Source organism: Macrotis lagotis, chromosome X (assembly GCF_037893015.1).
Source record: "Macrotis lagotis isolate mMagLag1 chromosome X, bilby.v1.9.chrom.fasta, whole genome shotgun sequence".
Taxonomy (NCBI): Eukaryota; Metazoa; Chordata; class Mammalia; order Peramelemorphia; family Peramelidae; genus Macrotis; species Macrotis lagotis.
The window spans coordinates 455,880,662-455,894,892 of NC_133666.1; positions in this window are offsets into that span (position 1 = coordinate 455,880,662).

Genomic DNA, 14,231 nt, shown 5'->3' on the forward strand with positions numbered 1-14,231 from the left:
AAAATGAATGTTGAAAACTGTGAATGTAGTTGAAAAATAAATAAATAAATTTATTTTTAAAAAATGATGTGAGGGGTGGCTAGATGGAGCAATGGATAGAGCATCAGCCCTGGAGTCAGAAGGACCTGAGTTCAAATCCAATCTCAGACACTTAATAATTACCCTAGCTATGTGATCTTGGGCAAGTAACCTAACCCCATTGCCTTGCAAAAAAAAAAGATGTGATTTTAAAATATGTATTAATCATTTATCCATTTGGAATTTATTACAATAATTGGTATGGGATATTGACCCTGAACCTTTTTTTATTATTTTGTTTTACAACTTTTCTAGAAGTTCTTATTGAAAGTAATTTTTTCAGTAGTTTATATTCTCTATCAATGAAAATGGCAATAGTCAGTTTCTAGATAATAGTTGTTACTTTTCCCTTTAGAGTTCTAATAGAACCTGAAGGGGACATATTTTCTAATGCTTCTTGCTCATGAATCTTCACCAGTGTGTTTCCATATTGATGGTAAGTTGATAGCAATTAATTGTTTAGATATAATTAACTTTTATAAAGGAGTTTTTACTATGATGATTAGAAGCACAAGACATTTCCCTAAAAGTCTATGACCCAACATTCTCACCAGTTTATACAGAGCCCAGGAAAAATTGACTCAATTCTTAGAGAGTGAATGTTCTAATTTCTTATAGCAAAAGCAATTGATCTGGAAAGGATCTCCTCTGATGATGGAGAGATGATTTAAGTATCCTTGAATTACCTGTAAGCTATAACCAAAAAAAAAGAACCTAGACATCATATTTTAAGAAATATTAAAGTTGTCCAGATCTCTTAACACCTGAGGGCAAAATAGAAATATAAAGAATCTACTGTCATCTCTTGAAATAAATCCAAAAAGGAAAACTCTGAGTCAAAATCCAGAGTTTCCAGATCAAAGAAAAAAAAAATACTACAAGCAACCAGAAAGAAAGAATTCAAGAATCTAAGTGCCCCATAGTCAGAATCACATACAATTTAGCAGCCTTCACCATAAAGGAATACAGAATTTGGAACAATATATTACAGATGTTAAACAATATGGACTTACAGCCATCAATAACTTACTTAGCAAAACTAAATATAATGCTATAAGAGAAAAAATGTGTATCTTAATGAAATAGAAGACTTCCTGATGTAAAGGTCAAAGTTGCATAGAAATTTTGAAATCCAGACACAGAAGTGAGAAATATAAAAAAGTAAATATGAATCAACAATAACTATTGGGAAGTATATCATTTATAGGAATAATGGCAGAATTGGTAGGATCACGGTTTCCAAAACTGGAAGGGAAGGGAAGGGGGTGGTACAGAAGGAAGACTGCACACTGGTTTACTAACCTGACAAAAAAAAAAAAAGGTTGACAGAAGAATTGGGAATGAAAGAAGCTTGGTTAGACCCTTTCTCAAAAATGAGCCATATGAAACGGTCACCAATCAAGACAAGAGGGCCCCAGAACAAGAAGCTCCAGAGAAAATCCAAGAAAGGGAGTCATTAGTAAAATCTTTGACCTCTAATGAATACTCACATGGACAAAGAATAGGTAATAAACGATATGGACTGGAAATCTTAACAAAGGGAGAGATATATAAAGGGTATAAATGACTTTTGAAGGAATGCTGTAGGTACCTGGATAGAAGTTTTAAAATTATTTATTTCTCTAGTCCATTAGCACAAATAAAACAAAATGTCACTGGTTCAAACTATAGAGTTTAAAAAAATCTTCAGTTTTAATTTAAAACTTCAGATTACTTTTTTCTTTTTTCCTGTTAATGTTTCTTCCTGAACTTTTTTGTTTTATCAAATCTTTTTTTATGATGAGTTATTTTTATTATAGTCCAACTTCCATCCTCTTGTCCATCTAGGCTTAAAAGAATTAGTCTGTTTTGACAAATCTTATAAGCTTTTATCTTAAAGGAAAAAAATACATTTTATAGATTGTAAATTTTTGAAGAGATATTTCCTACTGTGTCTTCTGGCTACATATCACAAAACCTTGGCAGAGAATCATAGCTAGACCATGAATATAGTCTGGAAAAGTAGACCTTATTTAAAAGAAACAGAATAGCTTAAAAATATAGAATTCATATTATGAAGATATAGTCATATGAGGAAATTTTTGAACTAAATGAAGAAGGAATCTCTGTGTGGATGACGAGATCCTCCAGATACTCCTGTTTGTGGACAGCTTTGAGGTTGTATCAAATCTTGGAATATGACTGAGCCTCCTGGAAGAGATCTATAACCATTCAAAAAGAAAAGTGTTTGGCTGGATTGTTCATATAGGAAAAACCAATGAAAATTATGACTATTGAACAGACAACCTATAGAGCTCAATCCATCAACATATATCATATTACAGCTAGCTTATACTGGATTGTAAGAGTCAACTTATTGATAAATTTTTAGTATAAGCATTTATATTTCAAAAATTGACAAACATTACAGATAAGGGCTTGATTTATTGTTTTGTTGATTACCTAGACTTTAGAAAGCAATGGAGAAAATGTTAATAATGTATACATCTATACATATATATACATTTCAGCATAAATAGACAATAAGTTGAACCCAGAATTAAACATAAAAAATGACCTAGATTTCCTTTAGGAAATTTCAAAACTTCTTTAAAGATGTCAAGTTTCTCCTATATACAACATATCTTATCAGTGTGGTTATAAGGCTATAAGACATCAAACAACAGTTTCTAAAGAGCTAAAAATTAATATAACACAAAAAGCAATAAAGAAACCTTTGGTAAGTATGAGAAGTCTGAAGCATATAATCAATGAAGAACTTTTGAAGAATAGCAGTAAAGATATCATCAGAGAAATATATGTTGTGAAGAAAAGATGTATCAGATATAATGTAAAAGTGAGAGACAACAGGTAAATGGCTCAAGTGCTTCCCCTGTCATCTTTACAATGTCTTAAGAAGATAAAGGATGCAGTCCCATTGATTGGACCATCTATCATGAATTAAGGAATGTATATGAACAAAAGTCACACATGGATGAATAGGCATGGATGGTTTGGGATCTGCTCTGCTGGAGGGAATATCCAAATCTATGAGACAACAATTTAATTTATAGAATTTTGAATATTGATCAACTAGAAAGAGAGAAAATGGCTTAGGCTTCATGAAATGAATCACAAAAAAATTAGGCACAAAGACATGGTTTGTAAAATTTTAAATAGATACTTACACAACAAATTCTGGCTGTATAACTGGCTGTATATCAGTGAAACCTTGGGGAAGGGGAACCATGACCAGACTATGGCTAAGGATGAGTAGACCTTTTAATTATTTATTTATTTGCTTGCTTGTTTGTTTAGTTTATTTGTTTATTCTTTCTTTCTTTCTCTCTTTATGGAGTAGACTTTACTTAAAAGAAACAGAATATGAGTTAGCTAAGTGGTTTAGTGGATATAGAGCACCAGCCCTGGAGTCAGGAGGACCTGAGTTCAGATATCCTCTAAAACACCTAACATTTAGGTAGCTGTGTGATCTTGGGCAAGTCACTTAACCCCATTGTCTTGCAAAAAAGGAAATAGATTGAATTTTAAAAGGTAGGATTTATATTATGGAGATATAGTCATAAGAGGAAATTTTTGAACTAAGCTGAAGAAGGAATCTCTGTGGCTTCAATCACCCAGTCATCTACTTGAGTTTTTTCCTTTGCCAAGAGTATAGTAGTTAATAATTTTTTACTTGCCTTGATGATTATTTTAGCTCTAAAAATATGGAGGGATCATGAGAATGAGAAGGAATTTTACTTTGTATCTGATCCTCACCAGGAGGGAGAAACTTGTTGCTAGAGTGGAAATGTTTGGAATCTTGAGGGAGATGATTATTTCATTTTAAAATCTATATAGAGATTCCTTCTTGGTCTTTTGACTAAGATCAAGTGTTGCTTCTGCTCTTATCAGTAAAAATCTATATAGAAGAGAGGAAAACCAGGCATAATTTTAAATTCATCTGGTAGTATAGATTTCAAAAGGTTAAGAGAAAGGATAGGTATGATAGCATGTATAGTCAGTTCTGCTATAACTGGATATCAGAAAATTAAATTTGTTCCAACTTTGAGAATAATGAAAATTTTGAGTTTGCTTCTTCTTGTTGCTTAAGAAACAGTGAGAGAACTCAGAAAAATCGCACCACTTGATAATAACTCACAAATTCCATTCTTTCCACACCCACTTCTACAAAAACAAACCTCAAGTCTTTGTCAAGGTAAACTCAAGGTAATGGTACATTTATTGTATATCTTCTGGTATAGTAGAAGTTGTGAGTGGCGAAAGGCTAATAGCTTTTCCCCCAAGGCCTCTGTCTAGAGGTCCTGAGAGGTCATCTGCCCAATTTATACCTGCAGTTCAGGGAACAGGCAAAAGAAGCATAGAGGTTGTAGACTTACTTGGCCACTAATATTGTAATATTTTATATATTCATTTAACAAGCATAAAGTTGTTACCATATTTATTAGGTTCATATAATTTTTTTTCATGTCACTGATGAAGTGTCTGCCCCAACCCTATTTTCCGCATCAGCACTGTAGTTTTTACTGTGTGATTTTGCATAACCCAGTGCTTTTTGGGAAATGCATATACCCATTATAGCAGAACTGCTGTACTAAAGTTCTCCTGGGAAACCTAACTCAGAAGAGATGGAAAGGTCTCAAGAATAAAATTCTGAAGACACAGAGTAAAATTCCTATGGGAATCAAAAAGAAAGTTTCAGAAAATATTGTACCAATGTGGATACAGAGAGAATTCACCACCCAACTTATATTTTTAAAAGGCAATTAAGACGGTGGAAATAAGGTCAGGGAACAAAGGATGACTATCAAAGTGTGATATGTTAAGAACAGGATTAGGATTCTTAAAGCTCTAGAAGAATTGATATTACTGAAGGCCAACAATGATTAAAAATATTGAGTTTGTTTTCAGGTTGGATTAAAAAAAACAGGATTTGAGAAGAGATCCCACTTTGGGGTTTGGATAAACTGATGAATCCTGGTTGACAGAAAAAATACAGGACTGCTCAATTCATTTGATGCTGTTTTTTCTTTCAAGGAGAAAGATATTTGGAATGGAAGGGAGAAAATAAAAATTACTTAGAGGAAGTCAATAACAACACAAGTAGAGTGTGAGGATGAATCCCTATCTTTTTTATTTATATTTTATTTTTTTCCAATTATATATAAAAATAGTTTTCAACATTCAACCTTTTGAAAGCTTTTGAGTTCCACAATTTTATACAATCTTCCCTTCTCTCCACCCTCCCCATGGCAGCAAATTACCTGATTTAGGTTGTATTCATACAACTGGATGTTTAAAAAATTTCTGTATTAACCATGTTGTGAAAGAAGAATTAGAACTAAGAGGGGAAAAAACCATGAGAAAGAAAGAAAAAAAACATATATATTGGTTTTGGCAATGGGGTTAAGTGACTTGCCCAAGGTCACACAGCTAAGTCATTATTAAGTGTCTGAGGCCAGATTTGAATTCAGGTACTCCTGACTCCTGGGCTTGTGTTCTAGCCACTGCGCTACTTAGTCACCCCAAAACAAGTTTTAAAAAGTGAACATAATATGCTTTGCTCTGCATTCAGACTCCATAGTTTTTTGCTCTGAATGTGGATGGCATTTTCCATAACAAGTCTCTCAGGACTATCCTGGATCACTGAATCCTTTAGAGGAGCTATATCTGTCATAGTTGATCATCTCATAATATTGTTGTTAATATCTACAGTGTTCTCTGGAATCTACATACTTAACTCAGTTCAGGTCTTTCCAGGCTTTTCTAAGGACTGGCCACTCATGATTTTATACCAAACAAAAGTACTCTATAATGTTCAAATACCATTTCCCATTCATATAACCCTTTCTCAATTGATGGATAGTTCCTCAATTTTCAGTTCTTTGCCACTACAAAAAAAGAGCTACTATAAATATTTTTGTACATATAGATCTTCCCCCCCCCCTTTTATTCCATCTTTGGGATACAGACCTAGTAGCAGTATTGCTGGATGCCATTACTTTGCACAGTTTTAATTGTCCTTTGAGCACAGTTCCAAATTGCTCTCTAGAATGGTTGGATCAGTTCACAACTCCATCAGCAGTGCATTAGTGCCCCAGCTTTCTGATATCCTCTCCAATAACTAGCATTTTCCTTTTTTGACATTTTAGCCAATCTTGAGTTAGTATTTCAGAGTTGGGGGGGTTTTTAGGAGTTTTTTTGCAAGGCAAATGGGGTTAAGTGGCTTGCCCAAGTCCACACAGCTAGGTATTTATTAAGTGTATGAGACCGGATTTGAACCCAGGTACTCCTGACTCCAAGGCCGATGCTTTATCCACTACATCACCTAGCCGCCCCTCCTCTCTAGTATTTTTATAGGAATGGGTGCTATATTTTGTCAAAGGTTTTTTTCAGCATCTATTGAGATAATCATGATTTCTGTTAATTTTATTAATGATAGGGTAAATTATGCTGATTGTCTTCCTAACATTGAATTTTCTAATATTCTCTTCATACTTTTTAAAAATCCTAGTTGATCAAAGCGTATTATCCTAGTGATAACTAGTGATAATCTCTTTGCTACAATTTTGTTTAAAATTTTTTGCATCAATATTCATTAGAGAGATTGCTGTATAATTTCTTTTGCTTGGCTCTTCCTGATTTAGGCATCAGAAAATTGTTGATGTCATAAACGGAATTTGACGGAATTCCTTCATCTATTTTTTCAAATATTTTATATAGAATTGGAATTCATTGTTCTTTAAATATTTAATATAATTCACTTGAGTTCCTGGAGATTTTTTCCTAATGGTTTGTTCAATTTCTTTTTTTTTTTAAATGGGCCTTTTAAAGTATTTTATTTCCTTTTCTGTTAGTCTGGGCAGCTTTTATTTTTGTAAATATTCATCCATTTCACTTGTATTGTCATATTTGTTGGCATATAGTTGGGCAGAATAGCTCCAAATTATTGCTTTAATTTCTTCCTCATTGGTGATGAGTTTACCCTATTCATTTTTGATATTGGTATTTTGTTTTTCTGCTTTCTTTTTAAAATCAGATTAACAAAAGATTTATCTAATTTGCTTTTTTCACAATTAGTTTTATTTATTAATACAATAGTTTTCTTAATTCAGATTTTATTAATTTCTCCTTTGATTGTTCAGAATTTCTAATTTGATATTTAATTGGGGATTTTTGATTTGTTCTTTCTCTATTTTATTCATGTAAGAATTTAGAGATATAAAGCTTCCCCTAATAACTGTTTTGGCTGCATCTCACACATTTTTGTGTACTGTCTTATCAGTGTCATTGACTTAGATGAAATTGTTGATTATTGCTCTTTTTATTTTGTTCCACTCATTCTTTCATATTAGGTTATTAGGATATTTTAATTTATCCTTCCAAGACCCTTAATTATATGTAACTTTTATTACATTATGATCTGAAAAGAATGCATTTAAATGTTCTGCTTTTGTATTTGATTATGAAGTTTTATGGTCTAATACATGGTCAGTTTTTGTGTTGGTGCCATGTAATGTAGAGAGAAAGGAATATTCCTTTCTAACCCCATTTAGTTTTCTCCAGAGGTCTATCATATCTAACTTTGCTAAAATTCTATTTAACTTCTTTACTTCCTTCTTGTTTATTTTCTGGTTAGATTTATCTCATTCTGAGAAAGGGAGATTGAGGTCCCCCCACTAATATAGTTTTGCTGTCTATGTCTTCCTATACTCATTTAACTTCTCTAAGAATTTGGATGCTATATAAGTTGGTGTATAAATATTTAATATTGACATCACTTCATTTATAGTATCTTTTAAGAAGATGTAGTTTCTTTCCTCTTATTCCTTTTAATTAAATCTATTTTTGCTTGTGCTTTGTCTGGGATTGAGATTGCTATCCCTGTTTTTATTACTTCAGTTAAGTATACTATATTTTGCTCCAGACTTTTGCTTTTACCCTGTGTATCTCTGCTTCAAATGTTTTTCTTATAAATGAAATATTGTAGATTTCTGTTTTTTTTAATACACTCTGCTATCTGTTTTCATTTTATGGAAGAGTTTATTTCATTCACATTCATAGTTATGATTACTGAGTCTGTATTTCCCTCCAACTTATCTTCCCCTTATTGTATTTTTCTCTTTCTTTTGCCCATTCCCTATTCACCAATGTTTTGCTTCTGATGGCTGCCTCCCTCAGTCTGCCCTCCCTTCTAACTCCCCCTTCCCTTTTCTTTTTTCTTTACCCATTACTTTTACTTTGCCTCTCCCTTTTATCAGCCCCTCCTCCCCTTTTCTTTCCCCTTTCCTCTCCTACTTCTCTAGGATAAATTTCTTTTTATATTTTTGGTAGGATAAATTTCTAAACCCAATTGGGAATATATGTTATTCTCTCTTTCTTTCCTTCTTTCTTTCTTTCCTTTCTTTCCTTTCTTTCTTTCTTTCTTTCTTTCTCCCTTCCTTCCTTCCTTCCTTCCTTCCTTCCTTCCTTCCTTCCTTCCTTCCTTCCTTCCTTCCTTCTTTCTTTCTTTCTTTCTTTCTTTCTTTCTTTCTTTCTACTATAATAGGTTCTATGTTCATCTTCATATGGTATTATTTATCCTCTGTCTTCTCCTTCCTTTCCCAGTATAAACTTTTTTCATATCTTAATTGTTTTATACTGTCTTATATACAAATCTCTATCAAAGTATATATTCATTTAAACTGTCTTGATAGAAGTACATTTCTCAAGGATTATAAGCATCATCACATCATAATCACTTCATACCCACATACTTTATCCAAGTAGACTTCCCTGAACTGTCCCATTAGAAATATAATTCTCAAGAGCTAACTGTATCATCTTCAGTCAATTTATACCCACACCCTCTGTCCGAATACACTCCCTTCAACTGTCCCAAGAAAAGTACAAAATACAGCCCTTGAGTTAAAATATCACCACCTTATAATCAATTTATTCTCATATCCTCTGTCTATGTATGCTCCTTTCAACTGTGCAAAGAGAAATACAATTCTCAAGAGTTAGAAGTATTGTCTTCCTGTGCAGGGATGAAGACAACATAATCTTATTAACTCAAATATTTTTTCTTTACTTTTTTTATACATCTCTTGAGTTTTATATTTGAAGATCTCATTTTCTGCTCACTTCTAGTCTTTTTATCAGATAAGTTTGAAAGTCTTCTATTTTGTTGAAAATCCAACTTTTCATCTGAAAGAATACACAGAATTTTACAGTGTAATTCATTATTGCTTTTAATCAACACTCCTTTGTCTTCTGGAATATTATATTTCAGGCCCTCTAATCTTTTAATGTTGAAGCTGGTAAGTTCTGTATAATCCTGACTGTGGTTCCCCTAGATTTAAATTGCTTCTTTTGTTTTGACTGTTTGTAATATTTGGTTACAATATTCCTTGGAGTTTTTATTTTGGGATTTCTTTCTGGGAAGTGATCAATGGATTCTTTCAAGGACTATTTTATCTTTTTGTTCTAGGATATTAGAGCAATTTTCCATGAAAATTTTCTGAAAGATATTGTGCAGGCCCTTTTTCTGTTCATAATTTTCATGTAAACAAATAATTCATAAAGTATCTCTCAATATCTATTTTCCAGGTCAGTCATTTTTCCTGAGATATTCTACATTTACTTCTGTTTTTTCAGCCTTTTGGTTTTGTTTGGTTGAATTTTGGTGTCTCATAGAGTCATTACTTTTCATTAACCAATTCTAATTTTTAGGGTTTTATTTTCTTAGCTTTTGTATTTCCTTTCTAGTTGGTCAATTTTACTTTTAAAGGAGATACTTTTCTTTTCCATTTGGTATATTTTATTTTTATTGGACTTATTTTCTTTTTTCATGTGGTACTTTAAAGCTATTGTTTCCCTTAGTCAATTTTTCATATTTTTAATGCATGACTCATTTCTCTTCTCAATTTTTCTCTGTCTTCTCTTCTTTGGCTTTTATAATCCATTTTGAACCCTTTTAAGAAGCCTTTTTGGATTTGAGATCAATTCATAAACTCCTTTGGGACTTTACAAGTAAATATTTCAAGTTTTTTGTGCTGGGGCAGGGTGACTGGTCCCTGACTTTCCTCTGGCTTCTCAGATGTTCACGGTTTGTTCCCTATGTTAAGGTAGCCCAACTTAGTCCCTCCTACCACACCAGTACTCCTAGGCTTGAACTTTGCTTCTGAGCTAGAGTTAGAACTCTCACTGCTGGCTTCCCATCTCTCCTACCTATCCTGGGCATTCCCTTTAACCCATGTGAGACATCGTTTCTGAAATTTCTCCAAGAGATCTTGAGTTGAGAACTTGTTTTACTTTGTATTTTTGAGGGTTATATCACTTTAGGGTCTGTTTAGAGGCTTCATTTAAAATTATTTCAAAAAAAAATCTGGGATCCTCTCAAATTCACACCATCATCTTGGCTCTACCTAAGAAGGTCCCTGGCTATCTTTTTAATGAGTTCAACTAGTCCAGAACCAGTAGATTTGACAGTTAACATTCTCTCCTCTTTGCTTGGTTTTCACAACTTCTCCCTTTTCTGTAACACATATTACACTTGACATTTTCCAAGATAAAATTTATAGTTTCTTAGCCATATAAATGTCTTCCTAATAATGGAACTGAAACAAATTAAATGCAGCTGATCAAGACCATGCCTTTCCCTATAAAATAATAGACCCTCATTTTCATGGAAGAGTGTCCCTGTTATAAGTGACAGAACCAGGATTGTTCATACTAAATAAGGAGGAATAGCAAGAGTATGACCTAACTAGGTTACTGAGTCCAAAGGGAGCTTCTCTCTGGCTGTGGTCCAAATATCATCTAATCAGGGTTAGATGTTTGCTGCTTAAGCTGACAATCTATCCTGATCCACTGTAACTCTGATTCTATCCTTGTCCATCTCCCCTTCTTTCTTGCCCTCATACTCATGAGTATCTCAAGTTAGGTGCTTTGCTTATATATGGTAAAATGTACTTACAATAAATTGGTCAGTTCCCTCTTTTGTGGAAATCTCTAATTTCCAAAAGAACAACTACAATAGACTTCAATTTCATTGGACCAACCACTGGATCATGACCTCACTTTTGCTTATCTTAAAATTCTTTCATGCTCTGCTTTTTCACTTCAAAGACTGTCTAACTTTGGTTTTCTCAAAAGAAAGGCTAACAAGTCATGAATTCTGATAGTTTATTTTTCCCTATAAAATTATTTTCAGTTTTGCAGAATAAATTACCGCTGAGTATAAGCCATTTTCTTTTGATAATTGCTAATACAATTTGATATATTTCAGTTTTTTCTTCTCCTTTCTCGTTGATGGTAACTAGTCCTAGATAAATCTACATGGAACAACTTGGAATGTTTTCTGTATCTTTTTTTTCCACTTTCAAAATTCTTTCCTTGACCTGAGAATTGTATTTACCTGATAGAAATATTTGTAGATGAGTTTAATCTAAAGTTTCTCTCTGTGAGCAGATGTAATCAATCTGCACTTTATCCTTCATTTCTAATACTTGGCCAATTTTTTTTATGATTTCCTGAAATGTGACATACAGGTATTTTGTGGTTTTTTTTGTGAAGTTAGTGATTAATAAACTGATACTGTGAACTCTATCTCTTAATTTTTTTTATTACAGAAAACTTTAATCATCTTACAGACCTGTTGTCTTTCAACCTTCCTGTAATAATTCTTGTTGTATAATTACATTTTAATTCTCATTCTTTTTTCATCTTTTTCAGTTCACTGCAGTATGTTCAAAATTCTAAGTTTTTTGAAACTTCTGTTCTAAGCTATCAATTATCCTTTTCAATTTATTCTTGAGAACTTTAATTTTGCACCTCATCTTTTTAAAAATTATTTTTTGTTAGTCTGGAAAATTTTGTAGGCATTTTTTCTCTATTCTCATCAATCAAGCAACAACCAATTTGCCAACTAGCATTTTAGTAGTTATTATATAATTATTTTTATCTTATTTTTGTCATTCTTTTACTCCCTAGTATATTTTCAATGTATTCATTATGAACATTTCCTTTGTTTTCCACTTTATTCCATCTTTATGCAGTAAGAATTTCCTTTAAAGGATTTTTCATACCATTTAGTAATATTTGGAATATTTCTTGATATACTAAGGTAATAGTGGATAGCTAGACTTGGACACAATATTTCATTCAATTATCTAAACCTAGACTTGGGAAGACCAAGTTCAAATTCCACCTTTGAAGTCTACCATCTGTGTCATCTTGGCCAAGCCACTTGATCTTTCTCATGCTCACTTTTCTCATCTTTAAAATGAAAGTGTTAGGCCATCTAGAGGGCTTCCAAGTACATTTCCAGCTCTAAAAATATTATAATATTTCATGTCACTCTACATATGACTATTTAAAATCTAAATTGGTCAATGAACTTCCTGTGCATAAACATTGGTCTCTTTAGAAAATCACATCTTCTCTTCTTCATTAGAATTATTTCTCTTTGTAGTTTCAGGATTTGATTTTTGAGAACTTCCTATCCTTTCTGAGGTGATTTCCCTTGTAGAATTTTTGACCTATGCTTTCTCTGATTCCTTTGAAATATGCTTTTCCCAAATCTAGTTTGTATGCTAGACTATTCTTTTATCACACATTTTAAGAGAGAATTTTAAGATCCTTCACAAATTTCTTATAAATTTTTCATTGGCAACCGGTTTTTAGGGCAACCAGAAAAATTGGCAACCAATTTTTCATTGGCAACCAGTTTGTAGGGACATAAATCCAAAGCTGGAAGAAATATCAAAGCCCATGTAGTTCAATCCCTTCATTTTACAATCTAGAAGACTGATGTCCACGGAAGATAAATGACTTGCCTAAGGTCATACAGGTAGGAAATGACAGAGGCAGGATGTGAAGCCAAGCCATCTTATTCCAGGGTTAGTGTTATTGTTTCTACTACATCATGCCTTAATGTAAAACAGGTTGGCAGTTCCCCTAATTGTTTCTTTCATCTTCTGAAAGATAAAAATTTTTAATGTAAATCAGGAAATTATTAGCTTCTCTCCTTTGACATAGAGAAAAAACTCCAGTAGATTGGCAGATACCTAGAAATTGAAGTTCATATCATTACTATAACTCTTGTGATTCCCTCTTCTCACTTGTGAGGAATTCAGAATAATTACTCCCAGGTTCAAAGTATTTCTTAGGTTCACATCCTAATTGTGGATCAAAATCATAATATATTTACCCCTAAGATTATGTTTACTTTTTTCCCTTCAGTTACTGAAAGACAACTAATTAATAGCAAAAGTATTTAATGAAAAAGTATAATTTTAAAAATCCCAGTAGAATACCCTCTCCCCAATAAATCTGTGTATTTTTTCCCATAAGCACACACACACACATTCTTAGTGGAAAGAGTGAATTCACATAAAAAATTATTTATTAGGGACATTGTGAGCATCAGTGGACAAACCATGCATATGGAGAGACAATTCATATTTCTGATGCTATGGAGTCATTGTTTTTTCTAGTGATATCATTTTTTTCAGCTTTCTGTTGTATGGAATGCCCCTGGATACCATAGTTTGTGTCCCTGCTGATGTTAGAGTGGATGCTAGAGACTGTAGTTATGTAGCCACAACTGAGCACAGCTTTGCTATTCTTTAGTAGCCTCGTAGTAGCTTGTGGGTGCCACAGTTTAAACTAAGCAGTATTCCCTGTTACTAGCTTCAAGTTTGGGGGTTAACAAAAGGCATCTTATCTCAGATCTAATGAAAGTTTACTTAGTTGACTTTTCCCCTGACAAGTGGAGAAGTTTTTAATTATAGCCATTAAATGATCTCTCCTATTGTCTTTCTGTAGAATTTGCCTCCAAAGTGGAATTAAAACCTAACCTTTTCTTTATCTAGGAAACTGGCTCATTTGTAGGTCTCTAGTCAATCTTTGTTCCACAGTTCTACCCTAAACTAATATGAACCAGGCAGATTGGCTCCACACTAAAATTAAACTTTTCTTTCTTAATTCCTTTCCTTAGGTAAAGGTCAAAACTTTATGATCTAGATAACTATCTCATTTAGGTTTGGATATTCCTAAGATGCTCTCTTGTTCTCTTGGTTAGTGAGGAAATGAACTTGAATCAAAAGAAAATGGAAGACAAGATTTTCCACCTACACATTCATATTCTTGCCTTTATTAGGCATGTCTGC